Source organism: Loxodonta africana, chromosome 11, assembly GCF_030014295.1.
Source record: "Loxodonta africana isolate mLoxAfr1 chromosome 11, mLoxAfr1.hap2, whole genome shotgun sequence".
In the NCBI taxonomy this organism is placed as follows: domain Eukaryota; kingdom Metazoa; phylum Chordata; class Mammalia; order Proboscidea; family Elephantidae; genus Loxodonta; species Loxodonta africana.
The window spans coordinates 27510601-27528667 of record NC_087352.1 but is presented as its reverse complement, the minus strand read 5'-3'; the positions used below and the strand labels follow the sequence as shown (position 1 = coordinate 27528667).

Here is an 18067-nt window from a genome sequence, read left to right as displayed (position 1 = left end):
AAATTCTAGCCAATAGAATCCAACAACACATCAAAAAAATAATTCACCCTGATCAAGTGGGATTTATACCAGGTATGCAAGGCTGGTTTAATATCAGAAAAACCATTAATGTAATCCATCACATAAACAAAACAAAAGATAAAAACCACATGATCTTATCAATAGATGCAGAAAAGGCATTTGACAAAGTTCAACACCCATTTATGATAAAAACTCTTACCAAAATAGGAATTGAAGGAAAATTCCTCAACATAACAAAGGGCATCTATGCAAAGCCAACAGCCAATATCACTCTAAATGGAGAGAACCTGAAAGCATTTCCCCTGAGAACAGGAACCAGACAAGGATGCCCTTTATCACCACTCTTATTCAACATCGTACTTGAAGTCCTAGCCAGGGCAATTAGGCTAGACAAAGAAATAAAGGGTATCCAGACTGGCAAGGAGGAAGTAAAGCTATCACTATTTGCAGATGACATGATTGTATACATGGAAAACCCTAAGGAATCCTCCAGAAAACTACTGAAACTAATAGAAGAGTTTGGCAGAGTCTCAGGTTATAAAATAAACATACAAAAATCACTTGGATTCCTCTACATCAACAAAAAGAACACCGAAGAGGAAATAACCAAACCAATACCATTCACAGTAGCCCCCAAGAAGATAAAATACTTAGGAATAAATCTTACCAAGGATGTAAAAGACCTATACAAAGAAAACTATAAAATTCTGCTACAAGAAATTCAAAATGACATACTTAAGTGGAAGAACATACCCTGCTCATGGATAGGAAGACTTAACATAGTAAAAATGTCTATTCTACGAAAAGCCATCTATACATATAATGCACTTCCAATCCAAATACCAATGTCATATTTTAAGGGATAGAAAAACAAATCACTAATTTCATATGGAAGGGAAAGAAGCCCCGGATAAGCAAAGCATTACTGAAAAAGAAGAAAGTGGGAGGCCTCACTCTACCTGATTTCAGAACCTATTATACAGCTACAGTAGTCAAAACAGCCTGGCAACTTGTACAACAACAGGCACATAGACCAATGGAACAGAATTGAGAACCCAGATATAAATCCATCCATGTATGAGCAGCTGATATTTGACAAAGGACCAGTGTCAGTCAATTGCGGAAATGATAGTCTTTTTAACAAACGGTGCTGGCATAACTGGATATCCATTTGCAAAAGACTGCAACAGGACCCATACCTCACACCATGCACAAAAACTAACTCCAAGTGGATCAAAGACCTAAACATAAAGACTAAAACGATAAAGATCATGGAAGAAAAAATAGGGACAACCCTAGGAGCCCTAATACAGGGCATAAACAGAATACAAAACATTACCAAAAATGATGAAGAGAAACCAGATAACTGGGAGCTCCTAAAAATCAAACACCTATGCTCATCTAAAGACTTCACCAAAAGAGTAAAAAGACCACCTACAGACTGGGAAAGAATATTCAGCTATGACATCTCAGACCAGCACCTGATCTCTAAAATCTACATGATTCTGTCAAAACTCAACCACAAAAAGACAAGCAACCCAATCAAGAAGTGGGCAAAGGATATGAACACACATTTCACTAAAGATATTCAGGCAGCCAACAGATACATGAGAAAATGCTCCCGATCATTAGCCATTAGAGAAATGCAAATTAAAACTACGATGAGATTCCATCTCACACCAACTAGACTGGCATTAATCCAAAAAACACAAACTAATAAATGTTGGAGAGGCTGCGGAGAGATTGGAACTCTCATACACTGCTGGTGGGATTGTAAAATGGTACAAGCACTTTGGAAATCCATCTGGCGTTATCTTAAACAGTTAGAAATAAAACTACCATACAACCCAGAAATCCCACTCCTTGGAATATACCCTAGAGATACAAGAGCCTTCACACAAACAGATATATGCACACCCATGTGTATTGCAGCTCTGTTTACAATAACAAAAAGCTGGAAGCAACCAAGGTGCCCATCAACGGATGAATGGGTAAATAAATTGTGGTATATTCACACAATGGAATACTACGTATCGATAAAGAACAGTGACGAATCTCTGAAACATTTCATAACATGGAGGAACCTGGAAGGCATTATGCTGAGCGAAATGAGTCAAAGGCAAAAGGACAAATATTGTATAAGACCACTATTATAAGATCTTGAGAAATAGAAAAAACGGCGAAGAACACATACTTTTGTGGTTACAAAGGGGGGAGGGAGGAAGGGAGGGAGAGGGGTTTTTTATTGATCAATCAGTAGATAAGAACTGCTTTGGGTGAAGGGAAAGACAACACACAATACAAGGAAGGTCAGCCTAATTGGACTGGACTAAAAGCAAAGAGGTTTCCGTGATAAAATGAAAGCTTCAAAGGTCAGCGGAGCAGGGGGTGGGATCTGGGGAACATGGTTTGAGGAGACTTCTAAGTCAACGGGCAAAATAATTCTATTATGAAAACATTCTGCATCCCACTTTGAATTGTGGCGCCTGGGGTCCTAAATACCAACAAGCGGCCATCTAAGATACATCAATTGGTCTCAACCCACCTGGAGCAAAGGCAAAGGAAGAACACCAAGGCCACACGACAACTAAGAACCCAAGAGACAGAAAGGGCCACATGAACCAGAGACCTACATTATCCTGAGACCAGAAGAACTAGTTAGTGCCCGGCCACAATCGATGTCTACCCTGCTAGGGAGCACAACAGACAACTCCTGAGGGAGCAGGAGGCCAATGGGATACAGACCCCAAATTCTCATAAAAAGACCATACCTAATGATATGAATGCGACTAGAGGAATCCCAGAGACAATGCTCCCCAGAACTTCTGATGGCACAGGACAGGAACCATCCCCGAAGACAACTCATCAGGCATGAAGAGGACTGGTCAGCGGGGGGGAGAGAGATGCTGATGAAGAGTGAGCCAATTAAATTAGGTGGACACTGGAGAGTGTGTTGGCAACTCTTGACTGGAGGAGGGATGGGAAGATAGAGAGAGAGGGAAGATGGCAAAATTGTCACGAAACGAGAAAGGGCTGACTCAATAGGGGGAGAGCAAGTGGGAGAAGGGAGTAAGATGTATGTAAACCTACATGTGACAGACTGATTGGAATGGTAAATGTTCACTTGAAGCTTAATAAAAATTAATTAAAAAAAAATCTGATAGGATTCTTTTAATTTCAGGTGGGTCTGTTGTAATATCGCCCATCTCATCTCTTATTCGGGTCATTTGCTTCCTCTCCTGTTTTTCTTTTGTCAGTTTGGCCAGCAGTTTATCAATTTTGTTGAGTTTTTGAAAAAACCCACTTTTGGTCTTGTTAATTCTTTCAATTGTTTTTCTGTTTTCTATTTCATTTAGTTCTGCTCTAATTTTTATTATTTGTTTTCTTCTGGTGCCTGTGTGTTTCTTTTGTTGCTGTCTTTCTATTTGTTCAAGTTGTAGGGATAGTCCTTTCATTTTGGCCCTTTCTTCTTTTTGGATGTGTGCATTTATTGATATAAATTGGCCTCTGAGCGCTGCTTTTGCTGTGTCCCAAAGGTTCTGATAGGAAGTGTTTTCGTTCTCATTGGATTCTATGAATTTTTTTATTCCATCCTTAATGTCTTCTGTAATCCAGTCTTTTCTGAGCAGGGTATTGTTCAGTTTCCAAGTGCTTGATTTCCTTTCCCTGCTTTTCCTGTTATTGATTTCCACTTTTATGGCCTTATGGTCAGAGAAGATGCTTTGTAATATTTCAATGTTTTGGATTCTGCTAAGGCTTACTTTATGACCTAATATGTGGTCTATTTTAGAGAATGTTCCATGTGCACTAGAAAAGAAAGTATACTTGGTTGCTGTTAAGTGGACTGTTCCGTACATGTCTACGAGGTCCGGTTGGTTGATTGTGGCATTTAGATCTTCCGTGTCTTTATTGAGCTTCTTTCTGGATGTCCTGTCCTTCACCGAAAGTGGTGGTTGAAGTCTCCTACTGTTATTGTGGAGCTGTCTATCTCACTTTTCAATGCTGATAGAGTTTGTTTTATGTATCTTGCAGCCCTGTCATTGGGTGCATAAATATTTAATATGGTTGTATCTTCTTGGTGTATTGTCTCTTTAATCATTATATAGTGTCCTTCCTTATCCTTTCTGATAGATTTATCTTTAAAGTCTATTTTGTCAGAAATTAATATTGCCACTCCTGCTCTTTTTTGATTGTTCTTTGCTTGATATATTTTTTTCCATCCTTTGAGTTTCAGTTTGTTTGTGTTTCTAAGTCTAAGGTGTGTCTCTTGTAGGCAGCATATAGACGGATCTTGTTTTTTAATCCATTCTGCCACTCTCTGTCTCTTTATTGGTGCCTTTAGTCCATTTACATTCAGGGTAATTATGGATACCTAGAAATTTAGTGCTATCATTTTGATGTCTCTTTTTGTGTGTTGACAGCTTCTTTTTCGCACTTGATTTTATGTGCTGAGTAGATTTTCTTTGTATGTTGTCCTTTCCTCATATTTGTTGTTGTTGATTTTGTTTCTGCTGAGTCTGTATTTTTCCCTTGTATTTTATTTTGATGAGTAGAATAGTTTGTCTTCTTTGTGGTTACCTTATTATTTACCCTTATTTTTCTAAATTTATAACTAACTTTTATTTCGTTGTATTGCCGTATCTTCCTCTCCATAGGGAAGGTGTATGATTACATTTCTTAGTCCCTCTTTATTATTTTAATGTTGTCTTCTTTATATATATAATAACATCGCCGTTACCGTGTGTTGGGCTTTTTTTTTTTTTGATTTCCCTATCTGGGTTGACTTCTGGTTGCTCTGCCCAGTGTTCTAGTCTTGGGTCAATTCCTGATATTATTGATTTTCTAGCCAAAGAACTCCCTTTAGTATTTCTTGTAGTTTTGGTTTGGTTTTTACGAATTCTCTCAACTTGTGTTTATCTGGAAATGTCTTAATTTCACCTTCATATTTAAGAGGCAGCTTTGATGGATATATGATTCTTGGCAGGCAATTTCTTTCCTTCAATTTTCTAAATATGTCATCCCATTGCCTTCTTGCCCGCATGGTTTCTGCTGAGTAGTCTGAGCTTATTCTTATTGGCTCTCCCTTGTAGATGACTTTTGTTTTATTCCTCGCTGCTCTTATAATTGTCTCCTTATCTTTGGTTTTGGCAAGCTTGATTATAACATGTCTTGGTGACTTTCTTTTAAGATCTGCCTTATGTGGAGTTTGATGAGCATCTTGGATAGATATCTTCTCATCTTTCACAATATTAGGAAAGTTTTCTGCCTACAAATCCTCAACAATTTTATCTGTGTTTTCTATTATCCCTCCCTGTTCTGGTACTCCAATTACTCATAGGTTATTTCTCTTGATAGAAAAAAAAAATTTTTTTTTTTGATAGAGTCCCACATAATTCTTAAGGTTTCTTCATTTTTTAAAATTCTTTTATCTGATTTTTCTTCAAATATATTAGTGCCAAGTGATTTATCTTCAAGTTCAGAAATTGTAGCTTCTACTTGCTCAATTCTGCTCCTCTGACTTTCTATTGAGTTATCTAATTCTGTAATTTTATTGTTAATCTTCTGAATTTCTGATTGCTGTCTGTCTATGGATTTTTCTAGCTTATTAAACTTTTCATTATGTTCCTGAATAATCTTTCTCAGTTCTTCAGTTGCTTTATCTGTATGTTCCTTGGCTTGTTCTGCGTATTGCCTCATTTCCTTCCTGATGTCTTGAAGGGTTCTGTATATTGAACTTTTGTATTTTCTGCATCTGGTAATTCCAGGAATGCACTTTCATCTAAAAGATCCCTGGATTCTTTGAGAGCCTGTTGAGGTGATCGTGGCCTATTTCTTTATGTGTCTTGTTATTGGCTGTCGTCTCCGAGCCATCTATAAGTTATTGTATTAGTTTATTGTTGCTTACTGTGTCATAGCTGCTTGCTTTGTTTTCTTTTGGTATACCCCTTTGGGTTTCTTCAGTTAGCTAGCTTGATTATTTTTGCCTTTGGAGGTCTAGTATCCTGTTCCCAGCTGGCTAGAGCTGTTATCAAGTGTATCAGTCTAGGAGTCCATTCGGCTTTCTTGTATGAATTCAGCTCAGGTTTCCAGGCAGCCGATATCAAGTGTGTGGTACAGGCTCTGTCCTACAGTCTTAGAGGGGCAGGGGTGGTTGGCGTATATACCCGTATCTGACTGCAGCAGGGGGTCACGCTCTGAACAAGGCAGGGGGCTGAGAACCAACCCCCAGGTGTCTCTGAGGAAAACGCGTCTCTGTTCCCTAGATCATGCTGGTGGGTAGGCTCTGCAGAGGTACCACGGGCACCCAAAGATCTTGTTGTAAGGACTGGGACGTATCAGTTATCCCTGGACCCCTTTCACAGGTGGCTGGGTGACCCAAGTGGAGCCACCAGTCTTTAGGTCCCTGTTGTGTAGGTGAGGACCTTGTTTAATAGGCAAAGCAATGTCAAACGTCAAACACCCACCTCTCCACCGCACCGCTGAAACGGTTGGAGTTTGCCAACAAGGGCCTATTCTCCTGAAATAGGCCCACACAGGTCCATGCAGAAGGGAAAGGTGCTCAAGGTCCACGGACGGTTTATGCCTGGACAGGAGACGATTCTGTCCTGAGCTCCCGCAGTTGATGGAGCTAGCAAATGATCTTTTCCCCCCAGTTGGAAATTTTTTCCTTCCCCAAGGCTGGGAGGATGGCTCCAGGTGCTCTCCAGGGTCTATCTCAGGCCTGGGGATTCAGCTGGTGAAGATGGCTTGGGGGTGGGGTGGGTGCGGTAAAATATATGCAAGCACTTAGCTTTTGCGAGAGCACCCTTCTGCTCAGGTTCCAGAGGTGTGAGTGGGCTGTGTAGCTGGCTGCTTCTCCCTGAGGAAACTGCAGCCAAATGCTAGGACCAGCCACCTCCGCTGCCACCACAGCTGCTCCAGGAACGATGCCTGAGGGCTCCCCGTGATTCAGGTGCGGCAACTCCTCTCCGCTTCTGAACGGTCTCTTCCTTCCCCTGGCCCTCAGTTCATTGTCTAAGCTTACCTTTGATGCTGGTGGCTACCAGCTTGTCACAAATATACTCATGTCACTTGTTTTTTCGGGTCTTTGTTGTAAAGAGGGCTCCACAGAAGCGTCTGTTTATTCTCCCGTCTTGGCTCCGCCTCCTTCCCTTTTCTTTTTATCTCTCATAAGATAAGAAGTGGTACAGGCCACACCCCAGGGAAACTCCCTTTACATTGGATCAGGGATGTGACCTGAGCAAGGGTGTTACATCCCATCCTAACCCTCTTTAACATAATCTAATCTTGCCTCATTAACCACAGGCAGAGATTAGGATTTACAACACATAGGAGAATTACATGAAACACGAAATGGACAATCACACAATACTGGAAATCATGGCCTAACCAAGTTGACACATATCTTTGGAGGACACGATTCAGTCCACGACAGTGTTCAATGCATCCAATCTACTCTTGAGGTGGTCTCCAAATTCAGGTGGGATTTACTCAAATTTTGTACTTTGGCTTTTGTGTACTTGTTCTAATTTTCTTCAACTTGAACTTGAACTTGCATATGAGCAATTGATGGTCTGTTCTTCAGCTGGCCCCTGGCCTTGTTCTGACTGATGATATTGAGCTTAACCGAATAGGCTGCGTTTTTTAAATCTATTCCATTAATAGTGTAACACACAACAGCTCATTGATTAGTCATTTTTCTCTTCAAATCTGCATGTTTTATTGGTGATCTCATACTGTTACATTCTTTTAAATGCCACTCTATACTTTAAACTTCTAAGTGTAAATGCTCATTCCAGGCTTCTCTTCCAAAATTTACTATCATCTATCTAATAATACCCTCCTGATGTAGTCTTGGACATCTATTAGACATCACAGATTCAATTCCTTCACACTTCTTTCCTGAGCTTTCCTTCTACCCTGCTGTAGCCACAACCTTCCTAACTTCAGTCAAAGTCATCTCTATTCTTTCAGTTGCTGAAGCTAAACCTGAGGGGTTATCCTTTGCTCATTCTTTTTCTCGTTCCCCAGATCCAATCCTACAGAAAATCGAATTGATTCTACTTTCAAAGTATATTGTTAATCTGGTCGTTTTTCACCACCATTTCTGCCACCAGCCTGGTTAAAGCCACCACCTTCTTACCTGGGTTCTGCAATGGTCATCTTCCTTCTCCTACCCTCATTCTTTTGCAGTCTATTCCCAACTCAGCACACCATTCCCCTTTCAAAGTAGGAATCAGGTAATGTTCATCTTTGGCCAAAACTCTGACACTGCTCCCATTTTTACTTAGTAAAAACTCAAATTTCTTAGGGGACCCTGTGTAGCTTCACAGGTCTTTGGCCCCTGTTCCTCTCTGATCTCTCTTCAACTCACTGCCTTGCTCACCTACTTTTATGTACCTTGGCTTTGCTTGGGACATGACACTAATACCTGTGCTTGTATCTTATGCCCCAAAATACCACATGGCTTAATCCTTCATCATTCCTTAAATCTTGTCTTAAATATCCACTTAACAATGAGGTCTCCCCTTACTGCAATATTTAATATTACACTCTCCATATTCCCTACTAATCCCCCAAACTAACTTTTTTGTATTCCAAGGCACTTATCATCATATAGTGTATTGCATACTTTGTTTATTATTCATTATTGTGTATGTTGGAAACCCTGGTGGCATAGTGGTTAAGAGCTATGCTGCTAACCAAGAGGTCAGCAGTTTGAATTCACCAAGCACTCCTTGGAAACTCTATGTGGCAGTTCTACTTTGTCCTACAGTGTCGCTATGAGTCAGAATTGACCCGATGACAACAGGTTTGGTTTTTTTGGTTTTATTGTATATGTCTGTCTTCCTCCACCATAATACCACCTCAATACAGACAGGTTCCTTGCCATTTTTTTTTCTTTCTCTGGTATATCACATACATGAAGAATAAAATGTGACTCGCCTTACGTGATTAACATGTGCCTATTAAGCAGTGCCCCAACATGTCTGTCAGTTTGTCATACTGTGGGGGCTTGCATGTTCCTGGAAGCTATGCCACTGGTATTCAGATACCAGCAGGGTCACCCATGGAGGACAGGTTTCAGCTGAACTTCCTTACTAAGACAGAGTAGGAAGAAGGACCTGGCAGTCTACTTCTGAAAAGAATTAGCCAGTGAAAATCTTATGAATAACAGTGTCTGGTATAGTGCCAGAAGATGAGCCCCCCCCCAATACCCTAGATTGGGAGGCACTCAAAAGACAACTGGGGAAGAGCCACCTTCTCAAAGTAGAGTAGACCTTAATGACGTGGACAGACTAAAGCTTTTGGGACCTTCATTTGCTGATGTGGCATGACTTAAAATGAGAGGAAACAGCTGCAAACACCCATTAATAGTCAGAACCTGGAATGTATGAAATATGAATCTAGGAAAATTGGAAATCGTCACAAATGAAATGGAATGCATAAATATGGATATCCTAGGCATTAGTGAGCTGAAATGGACTGGTATTGGACATTTTGAATCAGACAATCATATAGTCTACTATGCTAGAAACGGCAACTTGAAGAGGAATGGTGTTGCGTTCATCATCAAAAAGAACATTTCAAGACCTATCCTGAAGTACAACGCTGTCAGTGATAGGATAACATCCATATGCCTACAAGGAAGACCAGTTAATACAACTATTATTCAAATTTACTCACCGAGCACTAAGGCCAAAGAAGAAGGAATGGAAAATTTTTATCAGCTTCTGCAGTCTGAAATTGATCAAGCATGCAATCAGGATGCATTGATAATTACTGGTGGTTGGAATGCAAAAGTTGGAAACAGAGAAGAAGGATATATAGTTGGAAAATATGCCCTTGGTGATAGAAACAATGCTGGAGATCAAATGATAGAATTTTGCTGGACCCATGACTTCTTCATTGCAAATACCTTTTTTCACCAACGTAAACAGCGACTATACACATGGACCTCACCAGATGGAACACACAGGAATCAAATTGACTACATCTGTGGAAAGAGACGATGGAGAAGCTCAATATCATCAGTCAGAAAAACGCCAGGGGCTGACTGTAGAACAGACCATCAACTGATCATACACAAGTTCAGTTTGAAGCTGAAGAAAATTAAAACAAGTCCACTAGAGCCAAAGTATGACCTTGAGTATATCCCACCTGAATTTAGAGACCATGTCAAGAATAGATTTGAATCATCGAACATTGACGACTGAAGACCAGACAAGTTGGGAGATGACATCATAAATGGAGAAAGCAAAAGGTCATTAAAAAGACAGGGAGAAAAAAAAAAAAAGAAGAAAATAAAAGTCAGAAGCAACTCTGAAAGTTGCTATTGAACATAGAGTAGCTATAAAGAAAAGAAGAAATGAAGTAAAAGAGCTGAACAAAAGATTTCAAACGGCAGCTCAGGAAGACAAAGTAAAATATTATAATGAAATGGCAAAGAGTGGGAATTAGAAAACTGAAATGAAAAACATTCTCAGCATTTCTTAAGCTGATACAACTGAAGAAAAAATTCAAGTGTTGAGTTATAGTGTTGAAGGATTCTACAGAAAAAAAAATTGAATGACACGGGAAGGAGCAAAAGAAGATGGAAGGAATACAAGAGTTACTGTTCCAGAAAGAACTGGTCGATGTTCAACCATTTCAGGCGTGGCATATGATCAAGAACCGATGATATGGAAGGAAGAATTCCAAGCTGGGCTGAATGTATTAACAAAAAACAGGGTCCAGTTATTGACGGAATACCAGTTGAGACATTTCAACAAATTGGTACGATACTGGATGCTCTCACTCTTCTATGACAAGAAATTGGGCAGACAGCTACCTTGCTAACTAACTGGAAGAGATCTGTATATGTGCCCAGTCCAAACAAAGGTAGAATGCAGAAATTACTGAACAATATCATTATATCACACACAAGTAAAATTACGCTGAAGATAATTCAAAAACAGTTGCAGCAGTACATAAACAGGGAACTGCCAGAAATTCAAGCCAGATCCAGAAGAGGGCATGGAATGAGGGATATCATTGCTGATATCAGGTGGATCTAGGCTGAAAACAGAGACTACTGTAAAGATGTTTACCTGTATTTTATTGACTATGCAAAGGCATTCGACTATTACGGATCATAACAAATTATAGATAACATTGCAAAGAACGGTAATTCAAGAACACTTAATTGCGCTCACATGGAATCTGTGTATAGACCAAGAGGCAGTCATTCAAACAGAATAAGGGGACACTGCATGGTTTAAAATCAGGAAAGATGTAAATCAGGGTTGTATCTTTTCACCATACCTATTCAATCTGTGTGCTAAGCAAATAATCCGAGAAGCTGGACTGTATGAAGAAGAACGAGGCATCAGGATTGGAGGAAGACTCATTAACAGCTTGCATTATGCAGATGACGTGAACTTGCTTGCTGAAAGTGAAGAGGACTTGAAGCACTTACTGATGAAGATCAAAGACTATAGCCTTCATGTAGAGTACACCTTAACACAAATAAAACAAAAATCCTCACAACTGAACCAATAAGCAACATCATGATAAATGGAGAAGAGTTTGAAGTCATCAAGTTTTTCATTTTACTTGGGTCCACAATCAGCACCCATGAAAGCAGCAGTCAAGAAATCAAAAGACATATTTCATTGGGCAAATCTGGTGAAAACACCTCTTTAAAGTGTTAAAAAGCAAAGATATTACCTCAAGAACTAGAATGTGCCTCACTCAAGCCATGTTATTTTCAATTGCCTCATATGTATGTAGAAGCTGGATGAAAAATAAGGAAGACCAAAGAATTAATGCCTTTGAATTATGGTGTTGGTGACTAATATTGAATGTACCATGACTGGCAGATGAATGAACAAATCTGTCTTGGAAGAATTACAGCCAGAATGCTCCTTAGAAGCAAGGATGGTGAGACTTCGCCTTATGTACTTTGAACATGTTATCAGGAGGGACCAGTCCCTGAGAAGGCTATCATGCTTGGTAAAGTAGGCAGGTGGTCAGGGAAAAAGAGGAATACCCTCAAAGAAATGGATTGACACAATGACTGCCTCAGTGGGCTCAAAAAATGCAGTGATTTTGAGGATGATGCAGGACTGGGCAGTGTTTTGTTCTGTTGTACATAGGGTCGCTATGATTCAGAACTGACTCAATGACGCCTAACATCAACGATAGTTAATTACCCTCTTTTTCTTAGGATTTTAAGGTAGAAATTTGTCCATTTCCTCTAGGTTTTCCAAATTTGTTAGAGTACAACTCTTCATAGCACTCTGATTCTTTTAATTTCAGTTGGTTCAATTGTGATATGGCCCATCTCATTTCTTATTTGGGTTGTTTGCTTCCTCTCCTGTTTTTTGTCTTTTTGGCCAATGGTTTATCAATTTTGTTAATCTTTTCAAGGAACTGGCTTTTGATCTTGTTAACAGTTTCCGTTGTTTTTCTGTTTTCTATTTCATTTAATTCTGCTCTAATTTTAATTATTTGCTTTTTCTTGTGCCTGAAGGTTTCTTTTGTTATTCTCTTTCTATTTGTTCAAGATGTAGGTTTAATTCTTTGATTTTGGCCCTTTCTTGTTTTTGTATGTGTGCATTTATTTTTATAAATTGACCTCTAAGCACTGCTTTCACTGTGTCTGAAAGGTTCTGATAGGAAGTGTTTTCATTCTCTTTGGATTCTATGAATTTCTTTATTCTGTCCTTAATTTGTTCTATAATCCAATCGTTTTTGAACAAAGTGTTGTTCAGGTTCCATGTGTTTGATTTCTTTTCCCTGATATTTCTGTTATTGACTTCTAGTTTTATGGCTTTATGGTCGGAGAAGATGCTTTGTAATATTTCGATGTTTGGGATTCTGATAAGCTTTGCTTTATGGCCTAATATGTGATCTATTCTAGAGAATCTTCCATGTGCATTGGAAGAGAAAGTATACTTGGATGCTGTTGGGTGGAGTGTTCTGTATATGTCTACGAGGTCAATTGGTTAATTGTGGCATTTAGCTCTCCGCATCTTTATTGAGCTTCTTTCTGGATGTTCTCTCCTTCACTGAAAGTGGTATGTTGCAGTCTCCTACTATTATTGTGGAGCTATGTGTCTCACTTTTCAATGTTGTTAGAGTTTGTTTTATGAATCTTGAAGCCCTGTCGTTCGGTGCATAAATATTTAATATGGGAATATCCTCCTGGTATATTGTGTCTTTAATCGTTATATAGTGTCCTTCCTTATCCTTTGTGGTAGATTTAAGTTTTAAGTCTGTTTTGTCAGAAATGAGTATAGCCAGTCCTGCTCTTTTTTGATTGTTGTTTGCTTGATATATTTTTTCCCATCCTTTGAATTTTAGTTTGTTTGTGTCTTTAAGTCTAGGGCATGTCTCTTGTAGGCAGCATGTAGCTGGGTCATTTTTTTTTTAATCCATTCTGCAACTCTCTTTCTCTTTATTAGTGTATTTATTCTATTTACTTTCACCGTGATTATAGATAGGTATGAGTTTAGTGCTGTCATTTTGATGCCTTTTATTGTGTGTTGTTGACAGTTTCATTTTTCCACATTTTTGGGCTGAGAAATTTTTCTTTGTAAATTGTGTGTTCTTCTTTTTCATTGTAGTTGAATTTGTTTTTGCTGAGTCTTTATGTTTATCTTGTTTTTTATTTTGAATTGTAGGATTGTTAGTCTTCTTTGTATCTCCCTGTATCGCCTTGATTTCCTCTCCATATGGAAGATCTATGTCTACTTTGTTTAGCCCATCTTTATTGACTTAATGTCATCTTTTACATAATGACATCACTGATTCCCTGTCTTGAGCGTTTTTTTAATCTTGATTTATTTTTGTGATTTCCATGTCTGAGTTGATATCTGGTTGTTCTGTTCTGTGTTCTAGTGTTGGGTTGATATCTGATATTATTGATTTTCTGGCCAGAGAATTCCCTTTAGTATTTCTCATAGTCTTGGTTTTTGCAAATTGTTTATCTGTAAATGTCTTAATTTCGGCTTCATATTTGAGAGACAGTTTTGCTGGATATATGATTATTGGCTTGCAATTTTTCTCCTTCAATGCTTTATATACGGCATCCCAGTGCCTTCTTGCCTGCATGGTTTCTGCCGAGTAGTCTGAACTTATTCTTATTGATTCTCCTTTGTAGGTGACTTTTCACTTATCCCTGGTTGCTCTTAAAATTTTCTCTTTATCTTTGGTTTTGGCAAATTTGATGATAATATGTCTTGGTGACTTTATTTTGGGATCTACCTTGTATGGGGTTCAGTGAGCATCCTGGGTAGATAGCCTTTCACCTTTCATGATGTCAGTGAAGTTTTCTGCCAACAAATCTTCAACAATTCTCTCTGTATTTTCTGTTATACCTCCCTGTTCTGGTATTCCAATCACTTGCAAGTTATTATTCTTGGTAGAGTCCCACATGATCCTTAGGGTTTCTTCATTTTAAAAAATTCTTTTATCTGATTTTTCTTCGAATATATTGTTGCCAAGTGTTTTATCTTCACTCTTATTAATTCCACATTCCAGTTCCTCAATTCTACTCTTCTGACTTTCTACTGAGTTGTCTAATTCTGTAATTTTATTGCTAATATCCCGAATTTCTGATTGCTGTCTCTCTATGGATTCTTGCAGTTTATTAAATTTTTCTTTATGTTTTTGAATAACCTTTTTAATTTCTTTAACTGCTTTATCTGTGTGTTCCTTGGCTTTTTCTGTGTGTGGCCTGATCTTGTTCCTGATGTCTTGAAGAGTTCTGTATATTAATCTTTTGTGTTCTACATCTGGTAATTCCAGGAATATATCTTTATCTGGGTGAGTCCTTGATTCTTTGTTTTGGGAGTTTGTTGAACCAATCATGGTCTATTTCTTTATGTGAGTTTATATCGACTGTTGTCTCTGAGCCATCTATAATTTATCGTATTAATTTATTTTATGTTTGCTCACTGTGTCCTAGTTTCTTGCTTTGTTTTGTTTTTATATACCCAGATAGGCTACTAGAGTGAGCTTACTTGATTACTGGAGCCTTTGAAGCACTAATGTCCTGTTACCAGATGGCTAGAGCTGTTACCAGGTATATGAGCCTAGGAATCCATTCACTATTCTTATACAGATTCAGCTCAGGTGTCCTGACAGTCAGTCACCTAGCGTGTGGTGTAGGCTCTCACGTAGTATCTTAGAGGAGCAGTGATGATGGGTGTATGCACTGGTTTCTGGTAGTGGCAGGGGTTCACACTCTGAGGAAGGCAGGGGGCTAATAGCCCTCCCACAAGTGTCGGCGAGGAAGGACTGTCACTGTTCTCTTTAAAGTGCTCTGGTGGGTGGGCTCTGCAGCTGTACCTTAGGTGCCCAATGCTTATACCTGTAAGGGCTGGTAGGCATCACTATCCTTGAACCCGTTTCATGGGTGGCCAGGTGGTGTGGATGGAGCCTCCAGTCCTCAGGCCCCTGCTGTGGGTAGGTGAAAAAAAAAGGCCCTGTTTAATATACACAGCAGTATCAGACTGCCAAAACCTGCCTCTCCACCACACAGCTGATACAGTTACAGTCAGACCTCAAACAGATTTACCCTTACAATATAATAGCCACCTGGATCCATGCAGGGTGAAAAACAAAGTCTGTGTATCGCTTGTGCCTGGACTGGAGCCGCTTCTGCTCTGAGCTTCCAGATTAGGGGAGCTGGCAGAGTATCTTTTCCCTGTTTGTTAATTGTTCCTTCTCCCAGGCCAAGAGAATGGCTCAATGAGTGCAGCAGGGCCTATCTTACTCAGGCCCAGGGAAATCAACTATTAATGAAGCCAGCTGGGGCAGAGGGAGGAGGGGTCAGATAGATAGTAGAGAGTTCTTTCAAAAGAAGGAGCTATTAGATTCTCGTGTGGAAAATTAGACAAAATCACTTATCTTGTGCCGAGAGTGCTGTTTCATCTCAGATTCCAGAGGCGTGTGTAGCCTGTGTGGACTGGCTGGGTCCCCACCAAGATTGCCTCAGGGGCGTTAGGGCTGTGTCCTGTGCTTGCCTTCTTTTGCTGAAGCAGCTATGTCCTAAACTCCACGGCCAGTCCCATGGCCATCACACCAGGGGGTTGGGGTGCTGGAACTTTGGTTATCTTCTTTAGCTGAAGGAGCTGCTTCCTAAATGCTGTGGCCAGCCCTTATGTAGACACTCCATAGGGTCAGGGGTGCTCTTCTCTGCTTCCCTTCTTTCACTGAAGCTGCCGTGTCCCAGGAAACTACCATCAGCCCCACTGCAGTTGCGCCAGGGAACGAGCCCAGGAATTGGAGCTGAGGCGTTGAGTGGGCTCGGCAACTCATCGCTGCTTCTGCACTGTCTTTCTTTCCCCCATCACTCAGTCTGATTCCTTAACTTTGCCTTTGATGCTCAGGGTTCTTAGCTTGTCATATATATAATTGATTCACTTGTTTTTTTTTGGGGTCTTAGTTGTAAGGGGGATCAGCGGAAGCATCTGACTTGTTTGCCTTTTGGCCCTGCCCTCCAGATTCTTGTGATTCAAATAAAACCAGCTACCAATAAAAAAAAAATAAATTGATAAAATGATCCCTACTGACTTAAATATGGGCATTATCTTTCTCACTCAGACTGGAGCAGGGATCCTTGAAAATTTCTCTCTTCTTTGTCTTTATATGTTGACTTTGTTTACTGGGCACATGTTGAGATTCACAGACTTGATTCTCAACCAGCTAGTCATAGCTAACATCTTGGTTTTTTTCTTTAATGGAATCCCTCAGATAATGGCAGCTTTTGGGTAGAAATATTTACTGGATGATGTTGGATGTAAACTTGTCTTCTATTTTCACAGAGTGGCCAGAAGGATTTCCCTCAGCACCACCTGCCTCTTGAGTGGCTTTCAGGTAATTAAGCTTTGCTCCAGAATCTCAGGGTGGTTAAAGCACATGATTAGACCCTAAAAGTGCATTGTCTTCTGCCATTTCCTCTGCTGGACCCTGCATCTGCTGTTAATGTTGCTATGAAAGTAACAGGATCAAGAAAGAGCAAAAACATGAGTATGGAGAAAAGTTATGAATACTGTTACTTGCTCATTCCAGAAAGATTTTTAGTCCTACAAATCATGCTGCCATGTTCTCCTCTATAGATGTTATATGTTTAGGCTTCATGGTCTGGGCAAGTGGCTTCATAGTCCTTGTCCTGCACAGACACAAGCAGCAAGTCCAACACATTCACAGCTACAGCCTCTCCCTCAGACCTTCCCACCAGGCCAGAGCCAGATACATCATTCTCATAATGGTGAGCATATTTGTCTCCTTTTATTCTCTGTCTTCCATTTTGTCCTTTTGGATATCCCTTGTTGTTAACCCAAGTCACTGGTTAATGTACATTTCTGCACCGGTGTCTGCAGGCTTCCCAACATTCAGCCCCTTTGTGCTCCTTGGTAGTGACACCTGTGTCTCTCACTTCTGCTCTGCCTGCTGGGGAAGAAAAACAATTTTACCAAGTGTTTTCTCTAGAGTATAAGTTCCCTGCAGGACATCCTATAATTTATTCAGTCTTGTTTTTGTGTTTTTAGGCCCATATTTTATGACAGGTAATCTACCAGGACTTTGTGATTAAGTATGATATAATAACAGAAGTAACCCTGGCCTCATATTGCTTAAAACAGTGCCAAAAATGAACATGGTATAAATAATGCCTCTAAGACAACTTTCTAAAATTGTATAAGATTACTCATTTGAGAAAATCAGGCAATAATGATAAGGTCATATAGTGAATTTTCAGTGTTTGAGAGTTATTGGTAGAAACTCACCGTTGATTTAAACTTTGAGGTGATATCTAGAAAATTATTTGCATCGTCAAAGCATATTGAGTGAAGAGTGTTTCAAGTGGGGAGAAAATGACCTAGCAGTACCCAGAGTTGGGAACACATATGTGGACTTCAAAAAACTGAAGGAGGTTTAATGCGTTTGGAGTAGAGTGTGTGGTGGAGAGAGTCATGAGAGATGAAGCAAGGAATACAGGTGGTGTCTTCCTCTGGCAGGTGTTGGAGGTCATGTCAAAGATCAGAATGTTTTATAG

At 39.7% G+C, this 18067-nt stretch overlaps 1 pseudogene; it reads left to right on the top strand.

The window, feature by feature from the left end:
* The first annotated feature begins 16683 nt into the window (after window positions 1–16683).
* Window positions 16684–17563, top strand: LOC111749577 (vomeronasal type-1 receptor 1-like; annotated as a pseudogene).
* Window positions 17564–18067: the final 504 nt, after the last annotated feature.